Source organism: Tasmannia lanceolata, unplaced genomic scaffold (genome assembly GCF_043159265.1).
Source record: "Tasmannia lanceolata isolate RefF3 unplaced genomic scaffold, GAP_Taslan_0.1 ptg000037l, whole genome shotgun sequence".
NCBI classification, from domain to species: Eukaryota; Viridiplantae; Streptophyta; class Magnoliopsida; order Canellales; family Winteraceae; genus Tasmannia; species Tasmannia lanceolata.
The window spans coordinates 40,147,634-40,159,527 of record NW_027518714.1 but is presented as its reverse complement, the minus strand read 5'-3'; positions in this window follow the sequence as shown (position 1 = coordinate 40,159,527).

Genomic DNA, 11,894 nt, shown 5'->3' with positions numbered 1-11,894 from the left:
CCCTTTGGCACTGACAATGGGTCCAAGAGTCCGAATGGCTTATCTCTTTCCACCGTATCCTGTTGGCATGCGAGGCATGTTTGGACGTATTCTTCCACATCGTCCCTCATTCTGGGCCAGTAATAGTTGTGTTCCAACAAGGCAATGGTGGGGTGTATCCCGGGGTGCCCGGCCCATAGAGTATCATGGCACTCCCTAAGAAGCTCCTTCCATAGGTCTCCCGTGCGCGGGATGTACAATCGGCTTTGCTTTGTGACAAGGAGGCCTTCTTGGATCCAGAAACGTCGTGCTTTTCCTTCCTTTACAAGTGGAATTAAGGCTAAAGGGGTCTTTCTCAAGCCCTTCGCGAATAAGGTCACGCAGATTGCTCTTTAATTGGGACATGGAGGCTTGTTCTTCTAGTTTCATCGTGGTCAACTCTGTCTTCCGGCTTAGGCATCTGCAACTTGATTAGAGCAGCCTGGCTTATACTCAAGTACCATGTCGAATTCTGCCAAGAAGTCTTGCCAACGGGCCTTTTTTGGTGATAGTTTTCTTTGGGTATGAAAATAACTTGTGGCTACATTGTCTGTCTTCACCACAAACTTGGAGCCAAGGAGGTAGTGCCTCCAGACTCAAAGACAGTGCAATATAACTGTCATCTCATTTTCCTGCACCGTGTACCTTCGTTCAGTATCATTGAGTTTGCAGGTTTCATAAGTAATGGGGTGCCCGTCCTGCATGAGTACACCCCTAATAGCATAATCAGAGGCATCGGTTTGGACCTCAAAGGGTAAGGCATGGTTTGGCAATTGCAACACTGGTTCCTCCATCACAGCACTCTTCAAGTCTTTGAAGGCTTTGTCACACTTCTCGGACCATGACCAAGGGCGGTCCTTCTTCACTAGGTCTGTCAAGGGTGAAGCTCAACTAGAATATCCTGATATGAATCTTCGATAGCAGTTCAGAAGCCCAAGGAAAGATCTAAGCTCACCCACCTTGGTTGTGACCTGCCAGTCTTCAATGGCACGAACTTTCTCGCTATGCATGCGAATTTCTCCTCCACCAACTTCATGACCGAGAAACATGATTTGTTCTTGAGCAAATGAACACTTCTCTAGTTTCACATAGAGTTGGTTGCTTCGGAGTACATCAAGAACTTTTGTCAAGTGCTCTACATGTTCTTCAAATGTATTGTTGTACACCATGATGTCATCAACATACACTACCACAAACTTGTCAAGAAAGTCATGGAACAAGCCGTTCATCAAGGTGCAAAAGGTTGGAGGGGCATTTGTAAGGCCAAATGGAATGACCAAGAATTCGAAGGCGCCGTATCTTGTCACACATGTTGTTTTAGGCTCGTCTCCCTCGGCAATCCACACTTGGTAATAACCAGACCGTAGGTCTAGCTTAGAAAACCACCTTGCTCCTCCCAATTGATCAAACAAATCTGCAATGAGGGGGATGTGATATTTGTTCTTAATAGTAACCTTGTTGAGGGCTCAGTAATTGATGCACAGCTTGAGACTACCGTCATGTTTCTTCTAAAATAGCATAGGGGCACCATAGGGTGCTTTTGAGGGTCGGAGAAATCCAGTTTCCAGAAGTTCATCCAGTTGCCTCTTGAGTTCTGTTAACTCGGGAGGAGGCATTCTATAAGGGGCACGGGCTGGTAGTATGCTACCAGGTTCCAACTCAATCTTGTGGTCAATTGCTCTCCTCGGCGGCAGATGTGTGAGGTCGTAGGTATTTCCATTCTTTATTAAAACATTTTTATTAAAAACCACAGAGTATCCATCTGAAATCAACTTAGAAACAGAAATCAAGTTCCTTCTGATCGAAGGTACATAAAGACAGTCTTTAAGAAGTAAACTACTACCATTAGAGAATGATAAGTTAAAATCTCCTACAGCCTGGACTACAACTGTTGCATCCGTTCCGACTTGTAGGTACAGCTCGCCATCTGTCAGCCTTCTAGTATCCTTGAATCCCTGCACCACATTGCAGATGTGTGAGGTCGCACCACACCATGAGAAAACAAGACCAATCATATTGGTTTCAGCAACGAAAATTTCAAACTTGCCTTCTCAAGGTTTGTCCTTCTTCAGGCTCTCCAGGTACGACCTGCAGTTCCGCTTCTAGTGCCCTGTCTTACCGCAGTGGAAGCATCCATCGTTGCCTTGCGACTTTTTCTTCTTAAAGCCACCCTTGTTCTTGACCACTTTAGGAGTATGTTTCTTGGAACCCTTGCCTTTCCTCTTATTACCCTTGCCTTTTGGCTTGGGCGCCTTGGGAACATTTCCCTCGACAACGAAGGCTGATTTCCTGTTCCTTTTAAGGAGATCCTCTGCCGACTAAAGCATGTTCAGTAATTCTGACAACGTAACTGTAGACACCCCATTTTGCTCTACCTTAATCGATAAAGAAATTAGGGTTTGTTTTCCGTCGGTTTTCCAATGTCTTTCTTTCCCGCATCCGTTTGTTACATTTCTAAATATTTTTGGTCGTTTCCGTCGTGTTTCGTATTTTCCCGCTAAATGTTGAGAAGGATTATTCAGAAAAATCTAAACCAGAGAGAATTGGGACCCATTTGGTGGGCCCGCATTGGGTGCTTCGATTAAATTTGGATCGAGAAAGTTGGACCCATTTGGTGGGGCCGCATGATGCATTTTGATTAAATTTGGACTCGCATTGAACATTTGTTTAAAATCGAATCAACCGAGGGCCCACATTGTGGGGCCCGCGTTGTGGGGCCTCAGTGGGGCCTCTTGTGAGGCCTCTTATGAAGAGCAATGATGGTAGCTCTCCACTAAGACAACATGATGGGCCCTCCACTAAGAGCAATAATGATGGACTCTCCACTAAGAAACATGATGGGCCCTCCACTAAGAGCAATAATGATGGACTCTCCACTAAGAAACATGATGGGCCCTCCACTAAGAGCAATAATGATGGACTCTCCACTAAGAAATATGATGGGCCCTCCACTAAGAACAATAATGATGGATTCTCCACTAAGAAACATGATGGGCCCTCCACTAAGAACAATAATGATGGATTCTCCACTAAGAAACATGATGGGCCCTCCACTAAGAGCAATAATAATGGGCTCTCCACTAAGAAACATGATGGGCCCTCCACTAAGAACAATAATGATGGATTCTCCACTAAGAGGGACAACATGATGAGCTCTCCACCAACATATCTCTCTCTCTCTCTTTCTCTCCCTATATATATCTCCCTTCCCATCCATATGAAGAGAGGAGAAAAAAAAATAGATTCATCCTTCATTATCTCTTCCAATCACTCCTCCAATCCCTCTCTCTAAGATATTCTTCTTCCATTATCTCTTTAAATCACTCCCCAATCCTTCCCTCTAAGAGAAAGCGAAAGACGGCGGAGTAGATCGGCGGCGGCGATTTTTCTTGACTCTTGGATTGGGCGGAGATCTTCATCACAGGTAGGTACATTGTTTTTTGAATTTTTTCCAATTTTTCCGAATTTTTCCGCAAATTGTATTTTAAAAATAGAAAACTCTTCAAAAAAAACATCTTTTGACAAAGAAAAATAAATTATATACTAAACAGACTCCAAAATTAATGAAATTTCGTGGACAAATACTATGATACTCACACATTCTACCATGAATTTTTGAGAATTGTTGGATTCGGTTTGGTATATTATTTTATATTTTCTTTGAAAATTACCGGATTTTGTGAGAATTTTTACTGACACCAGATCATCATTAAAATTCTTGAAAGTTTTACAGTTGTCTTATATTCCATATTTCTTGTTACTGTAAAAGTTTCAAGTGTTTTGGATCTGTTTTCATATGGGCTGTAGTGTTAATTCAAAATCTGGTCTGAAAATTGTAAAATCCGGAATTGGTTGTAAATAGTCATTAAAATCTATGAACTTCTCACAGCATGTTTTTTTTATTCATATCTTATTTCTGTAGAAATTTCATAGAATTTAAATTTCTATTTCTTGTAGTTTCTGTGTTAATGTTGTAATCTGGTCATTTAATTGTTTAATCAAGATTAAATGTGAATTTAATGTAAAAATCTGCAAAACTCATCCAGTAAGCTACATACATTCCCATCTTGCTGCTGTAGAAATTTCAACTCATTTCGAATTCGTTTGCAATAATTTCACTTGTAAAATCACTCATATGCTTAAAATTGATAAAATCCATTGAAAATTCGAAATCAATTAAAAATTATTGTGAAAATTTCCAAAGAACCTTAAATTCTGTCACATGTTCATTCCTTAATCCATTGAAACAGAAATTTTAGGGTCTTTAGATTTTCCTGGAAAAATGGCCAGTGCATCCCTAATCGTATCCTAATTGCAACCGATCTTTGACAATTTTAATATTTAAGCTATAGCATGTTGTTGGCTCCGAGGTTACTGTCCACGGAAATCCTGAGATTTGCCAGGCAATAAGATGCTATAACCTAAGTATTAAATTGCACAAGGAAAGAGAGCACGATTCCCTTCCTTGGATGCCATTCTTAGCCGAAATTGGCGAACCCTAGAACCGTTGGTATTCCTTAAATGTCCAGAAACTGAAAATCCTCAAAATCTGAAATTCGTTAACTTCAAGAATTTGAATCGATTTGTCTCAAGTCTTCCGGAACCATTCGATTATGGTTTCCAATCTAAGAACCATTAGAGCCCAATTTAGGAACACTGGTGTCGTGCCGTGTCCTAGGTTTTAGGGAGTCCTAGAGTTAGGAGTCCAGCCTCATCACGGACGCTTGCTATGAATAGCAACCGTACCATAGGTCTAGTTACACTAGTCACCCGATCTTTCCCTAGGACAAGCCTAGTAAACTAGGATGTAGGCAAAACCTGCATTAGTCTAAGGGACAACTTGCATTCAGATAAGAATCATATAGCATCTTAGATGAAATCCTAAGATAATAAAATCCTCAACTTGAATTAAATAATTCCTCTTAAAACTGTTGAAACAGTCAAATCCGTCTAAGTCGGTGTCCTAGTTGAGTTAGGCATATGTAGCTTAGCTTAGGTGCACCGAACTACGTCGACTCTGATCCCAGTGAGGCTTGGGTACGTAGGCAGCTTGGATGTCTGACGGCATACCACCCGCGAGTCGGCACCACAACAAATTGTGGTGTTTTGTATATTAATTTTCTTGTAAATACTTAATCAAATCAGTTAGGGTTTTCCATGAAATTAGAATTCTAGGAGAACTTTCACTTAGAATGAATCCAGACAAATTAATAAATCAAGATACACATCTAGGATTCACATTGAAATTAGATTCTAGGATGCATGTCACTTAGTTCGCACATTAACATAGAGTTGAATGAGCCATTTAAAATAAATTTAAAAGAGTTAGCTTTTGGAATCGAAGACCGATTATCGGACAAGAATGGTGCATGTGGTGGATAACTCCCCATACCTTCCATTCTCGTAACCAGGTAGCGAGTCTAGATTTCTGGTTAATTATGGGTCCTAGATCCCACATCTAGGTGGCGACTCTGTCAGTCTCTTTCGTGTGGAATTCGGATTGCCTTAGTGATCCCAAGTCCACAGGAAAGACGAATTCAAATCAATATTAAAATGCACACGCCAATCGCGTGGGAACGAGAGACCAAAGGAGAGCGCGCGGCGGCTCGCGCCCCACGCCCCTCTCGCGGGATCATGTCCCACAGTAACCTCCAACTTGTTCATGTTATAATTCAACACAAACGTATCAAAGGATTGAGGAAGGGATGCCAGAGTTATATCTATTTGGGACTCGGCATCAAGGAAGGCACCCAATACATCAAGCTCATTTAGGAAACCCATCATCTTGAGCATGTGTTCCTTGACGGGTGTGCCCTCCACCATCTTGGTGGACACTAAGCTCTTCATCGCTATGTACCTAGCAGTGCGATTCTGCTCCCCACATATCTCCTTGATGTTGGCCATCATATCCGTAGCCGTCGGCAACCCTTGGTGCTGTTGTTGCAGCACGTTGGTCATCGAAGCCAAGATATAACATTTGGCCATCTCATCATCCTCATGCCACTTGTTATATTTTTCATTTTCCTCGTTAGTGGCATTGTCATCTGGCACTTTTGGTGCCACTGTGGTCAGAACGTAATACACCTTGGCTGCTCTTAGTACTATCGTGAGATTCCTCTTCCAGTCCACGTAATTAGGACCGGACAATTTATTATCCTCAAGGATTCTAGTTAAGGGGTTGAAAGAGGCCATTTCTTAAATCTACATGCAAATGTTTCCCTGAATGAGTGAATTCCTCTAATCCATCGTGTTCCATACGATCTCCGATTTGATATGGCCTACGAGCATTGCGATGTATTTATCCTTTGGGCATCAACACCCTTTGCTCGTTTAAGTCAATCCCATTGCCTAGGAAACATGCAAGGAGTTACAATTGGCTTCTGCTTTGGCATATGACCATTGCATTCCCTACACTTTCCATATCTCGATGAGAATCAAACGGTTGCACTAGCTAAACGAAAGGCGCGGGTTCTGCTTTGGCATATGACCACACATCCTTTTAACTAGCCAACCAAATGATGGCTCCGGAAGGCCATGAGAACATTCCTTTTTAATGAATCCCATTCTACAATTTAATATTAAATTTGAGGGTATTTCCAGGAGATTAACCAAACCATACATCCATCTCATCAATGCACAACATACAACATAAATAAAATGCTTCTCGGTTCGCGTTCTTGGATTAGGAGGGCACTCCCACTAACCATGATAAAAACAGCAGCCCCATTGTCCAAGATGTCAAACCGAGTGGTGATCATGGGCATCCAATCGCATTGGGGAAATTCACCCGACCTCAGGGCGAATTTCCATAGGACTCGTGTGATCTAATCACACAATAAGCTCCATAATATGAAGCCAAAAATTATTGATATGTGGCTGCTCCATCTCTGATTGTAGCATCCGATGCTCTTAATTGCCTCCATCAACGATCCCATCGCAGTGCGTCTCTCGCTAGAAGACAGTCCCAACCATCGATTGCCTACCGGCTCGCATCCCGCGTCCAGTACATCAAATCATGAATTTTAAACCTCTAATTCTTGCCTAAATAATTCTATACATCAATATATGATCCTTGGGAAACCGGTTATTTTCATAACCGCCTAAGGACTTATTACATTTAAACAAAAGAGAAGGAAAGGAAAAGAAAAATAATATATTACATGCCATCAAAAGCCCCATGGGCTGAATAAAGGAAAACAAAATGCCATGTATCTCATACATAGGCTGAGGTCCATGTCCTTTTATGCCCATCTTTTCACCATGCACAAACCATAACAGAACTATAAACAACAACATGCATCTCTTGCATGTTCCACCATCAACAATCAAAACTGATCATGCAATCATATTGATTATTTAATAATCAGAATTGTTAAAATCATTTTAGATTGCTTTTAGGTTCGATCAGTGGCTGGAGAAACAAGAAAACCTCATGAATAAAACAATCGGACATTGCACAAGTATGCACCTATTCCGTTTTTGGGCTGATCTTGTTTCCACCATAAACTTTGATCCAACAGATGGATTTTGGTGCTCTTGCGCTCATTGGATTTCTATAAAAATATATAATCATATGATCCCATGTAATCACCCAAATTCCATCAGCCAACAATCAAAGATCTGCCTTGAGCCGTTGTATCTAAACAATACACTGTCTTGATGTTCCGCAACCTCGGATAGCCGGGAATGGGCTCCGGGCTCACCGGTAAAAACCATGATCTATCCTTAGTTGTTGGAACATCCCATCTAAATAACTAAGGGCTTTGATACCACTGAAACACGGGAGCCGGGCGAAGAGGCGCAGCGGGAGCCTCGAAAAAAGTAAAACAAAAAATTTCTGCCTGTTTCCCCCGATCCCACGGACCTAGTTACTAGATTTCTTTGGTGAGGAATGAAAATACAAAAGTATAAGAATACTTTACATTTGTTTGTGATTGCCCAAGCGACAATCTCTGCAAGATTCATTCCTCGCTTGGTGGGCTCGCCCTTCTCAAAGGCGTGGACTCCGGAAGTTGAAGTGGCGGCTTCCCGATCTTTGCTCGGATTTAAGGAGGGCTGGAGAACCCTTCTCCAACAATTTTAGAATATAATTCCAGCGAATAATAGTGCTGGAAATTCTAGTTGGTTAATAAAAGGAACACTTCCTCTTAAGGCTTCTTCGTTAATAACCCGAGAGAGAGAGAGAGAGAGAGAGAGAGAGAGAGAGAGAGAGAGAGAGAGATTGGTACTGAAGGGGAGATGGGAGTGTTGGGCATCCAAAGGCCACACGTCCAGAAGTGTTTTCTTTCACCCTCGTCCAGCTTTTGCTCCCCCTTTTATAAAAGATTTTTTGCAAGATTTTTCGAGGAAAGCAAGTCAATATTGCTTGCCTCAATTTCCACCAAGTCAAAAGACTACAATCAGTAAGAAAAGTGCAAGTTCTCATGCTTGCCACTTTTAAAAAACATATGCTAGGATTTTATTTCTCATTATGAGAAAACCATTTAATTACTTTCACTTTGGCAGCAAGCAATTCTAAAATAAACGGGTTTTACTTATGGCAAATCTCCATGCAGGCCACATTTTCCAAAAAGTAAAACACGTTTAATTTTTGGGACTTGTTTTATACATAGAAAGCAAAATCAATCTCTCCCATATATTCTCTGCAATCTATTCAGGCAATAAGATTCAAGCATTATCTACATAATTAATAAATCATATTTATTAATATTTTAAACATGTGTGTATGCGCACCACATGATTCGGTGCTCTCCTTCCTATATCTCATATAGGCGATCATATCCGTCCGTTCAAAGAATAAAATCCAGATCCCGGATCATCCAATGATCCTTATGGGCCCTACTGGGGGTGGACGCTTAGTACCCCCTGGGCCCACCCAATGGTATACCTTCCAGTCTCATAACTCGGGCCCGCAAATGCATTTGAAATCCTTTCGAAAATATATCATATATAATTGGAAAATATTTTGACAAACTATTTATCAAATCACCTGGCCAGGTATTTTCAGAGGCTTAAGTTTAGACTGAAATTGTAAATGACTTTCCTCTAATTAAAGAGGCAGAGGATTCCTTATTGGGCATCCCTATTGACCTCGAGGGTCACCCTATGACCTGGCGCTATCCGTAAGTAATCCCTAACCAAGAACTACTTTGAGATAGACCAAAGTCACAGAGTGGGCCCACAGATCAATATGACCCCTCAGGTCCAAGGACATATAAGGGTCATGTTTGAGTAGAATAGACTTATCCAATTTTCCTGTCCACAAGCTATTCTAGAAAAGATCCTATTCAGTGCGCGAACCATTCAACACACCCATTCTGCCTTGCTTAGGGTCCCCTACCCTAGTGACAGAAATAAGTCACCCCAATTCGTGTATGGAGGCAAGATCTGATGCTGGTTGTGTACAGGAGGAGGTGTCCAGCCTCAACCCCAACCAGGAACCTTTTAGGTCTGCAAAGAGACGGAATGTCATAGCTCCCTGCCTCTCAGGATCTGTGAATCCATAGGCATGACACTTCTTACGATGCTACCTAAGGACACACGTGTGTTAATGAGCACGTCACACACTTCAATATAAGTACCCATGGATGTCATGAAATGATGATATTATAAATAAATATGACTCAATACATCAAATACTGGCTTTTAGGGCATACACTCTAACAAATACAGGGTTGAAAAAGTCAACCTGTGCAAGCCCCAACGGCTCTATTTCCATGTCGTGGCGGTCAACCAAGGCACGGTGGTCGCCCGCCCTTATCGGGTTCTCTATTTGAATTTCAAATTTCATACCGTCGCGGTCACCCGGTGAGGGCTACCTGTTTGAAATAAATTTTCGGTTCAAAACACTATCGCGGTCGACCGGTCCTATGGCGGTCGACCTCCAAGCCCAACCTGGATGCTTTCTGGATTTCCAAAAAACACATCCGCGGTCGCCCGGCCCGATAACTTTCGTAATGTCCTGGACTTCCAGGTAGCATCACGCGGTCGCCCGGCATAGCCCACCGGACCAGTCCTGAGTAAAATTTTATTTTTAACTTTTAAAATTCAGGGGCTTTGGGCTAAAGGCCTAGTTTTTCAAACACATTTTTGGGTGTGTGTATGGTTTCCAAAGATGTAAAAAGTTAAGTGTGAAACCATTTGAAAACCTTTTTGAAAGTGCATTTAAACATAAAATCAAGAGGACTCCAAATACATTCTAAAAGTAAGAACCTTGAGTCTTCTTGGAATGTCTTTGCTCTTTGCACTTTCTTGGACTTCTTATGCTTGATTTGACAACTTGAACTTTGTCTTGGCTCTTGTGACTTGTCCTCCAATCTTCAATGCATGTTGAGGTACATGAGGTGTCACCATGGCATGTTCAACTTCAAGCTCATTCTTGACACTTGCTGGGGAACTTGTGGGATCTTCATGTTGAGCTCCTTAACTTGATCATCTCCGAATGGTGATGACTCTAATGTAGGTGCAAGCTCTTTGATCCTTGCTTTCTTGATCCACAAGCTATGTGTTGAGTTGAGTTGTGCAATGGCGATTATGACATGAAATTCCTGTATATGACACAACACCTCAAAGCAACACATTAGTCCATAAAAGCTAATCAATTTAGTTTGCTAGCATCAAAACAAGAAGGTAAGATGAATGATTAACCCATGGGAACCCTTGGGCTTACATTCTCCCCCTTTTTTATGATGACAAACAAATTGATTAGGGAGGAAGGAGATGTTAACCAAATAGATGAGTATGCATGATATGATATACACAATAGAGCATATCCCCCCCTCACTATATGCACAAATATAATTAATGACTACAAAGCATATGGTGGATACACAGATGGACTACCTAATCAATTCCCAAAATTCTCCCTCTTTTAACAACAACAAAAAGGTAGGTATCAACAAGTGAAAGTGCAGGTGGGGTGTCAAGATGAATAATAGCTTATCTAAGCTATGTGCCTTGTATATGATATACCATTCAAGCTCTAGGAATGCTTATCAAAGAGAAAACAAAATTGAAATGCATGATAAGCCCCGTTTTTTTTATCAAATGATTCACAAGTTAAGCATAAGAATAGGGGCAATAGACCTTGTGAGCACATCACAATGATCTATAGAAGCATGAAGATATAACCATTTGGCTCTCCCCTATGAATTTTTCATTGACCCTAGGTGAAACCTATGTTGTAGGGCATGACATGGCAAAATGATTTGAATACTTGGGCTTCATTTGCAACTTCTTGAAGCAGATAAGTATCTACCTGAGCAAGGATATGTTCAGATCTATAACTTAACATTTCAAGTTCACAAGTTACATTATGTAGGGGTTTTCTTGTCATAGGGCAGACAAGTCTCTTCCTGAGCATGAACATGCTTAGAACTTTAAAATAACTTTAGAGTTTAAGTTGTTTGGTCCTAGATAGTTATACATTTGCAAGTGAAAACTTCCTCTGACTATGTGCATCTAGTCTAACTGTAATGGTTCAAGGCACATAGGCCCAGTGATTTGAATCACTTTAACCATTCCACATTTGCTCTATTCAAAATATATTCATAATTAGAACATGAATGGATGAATATTAGACAAAATATGATGACCTTGAGGCGAATTCAGTCTAATAAACACATGGATACTAGAATAATGAGATAAGAGAATACACATCCATGGCAAAAAGATCATGTATATATAAAAATAAGATGAAATAAGGTTCCATATACATGAATAAAAGATGGAAGGGACACACCCCCTTCACATCCTGTCAACATCTCAGAGATACACACATGATAGGTGTGAGGAACAAGAACTCATCACCACTATAGAGACAGTCATACAATCTTTGAGACATGAACCAAAATAAAACATAAAAGGCCTCTTACTGG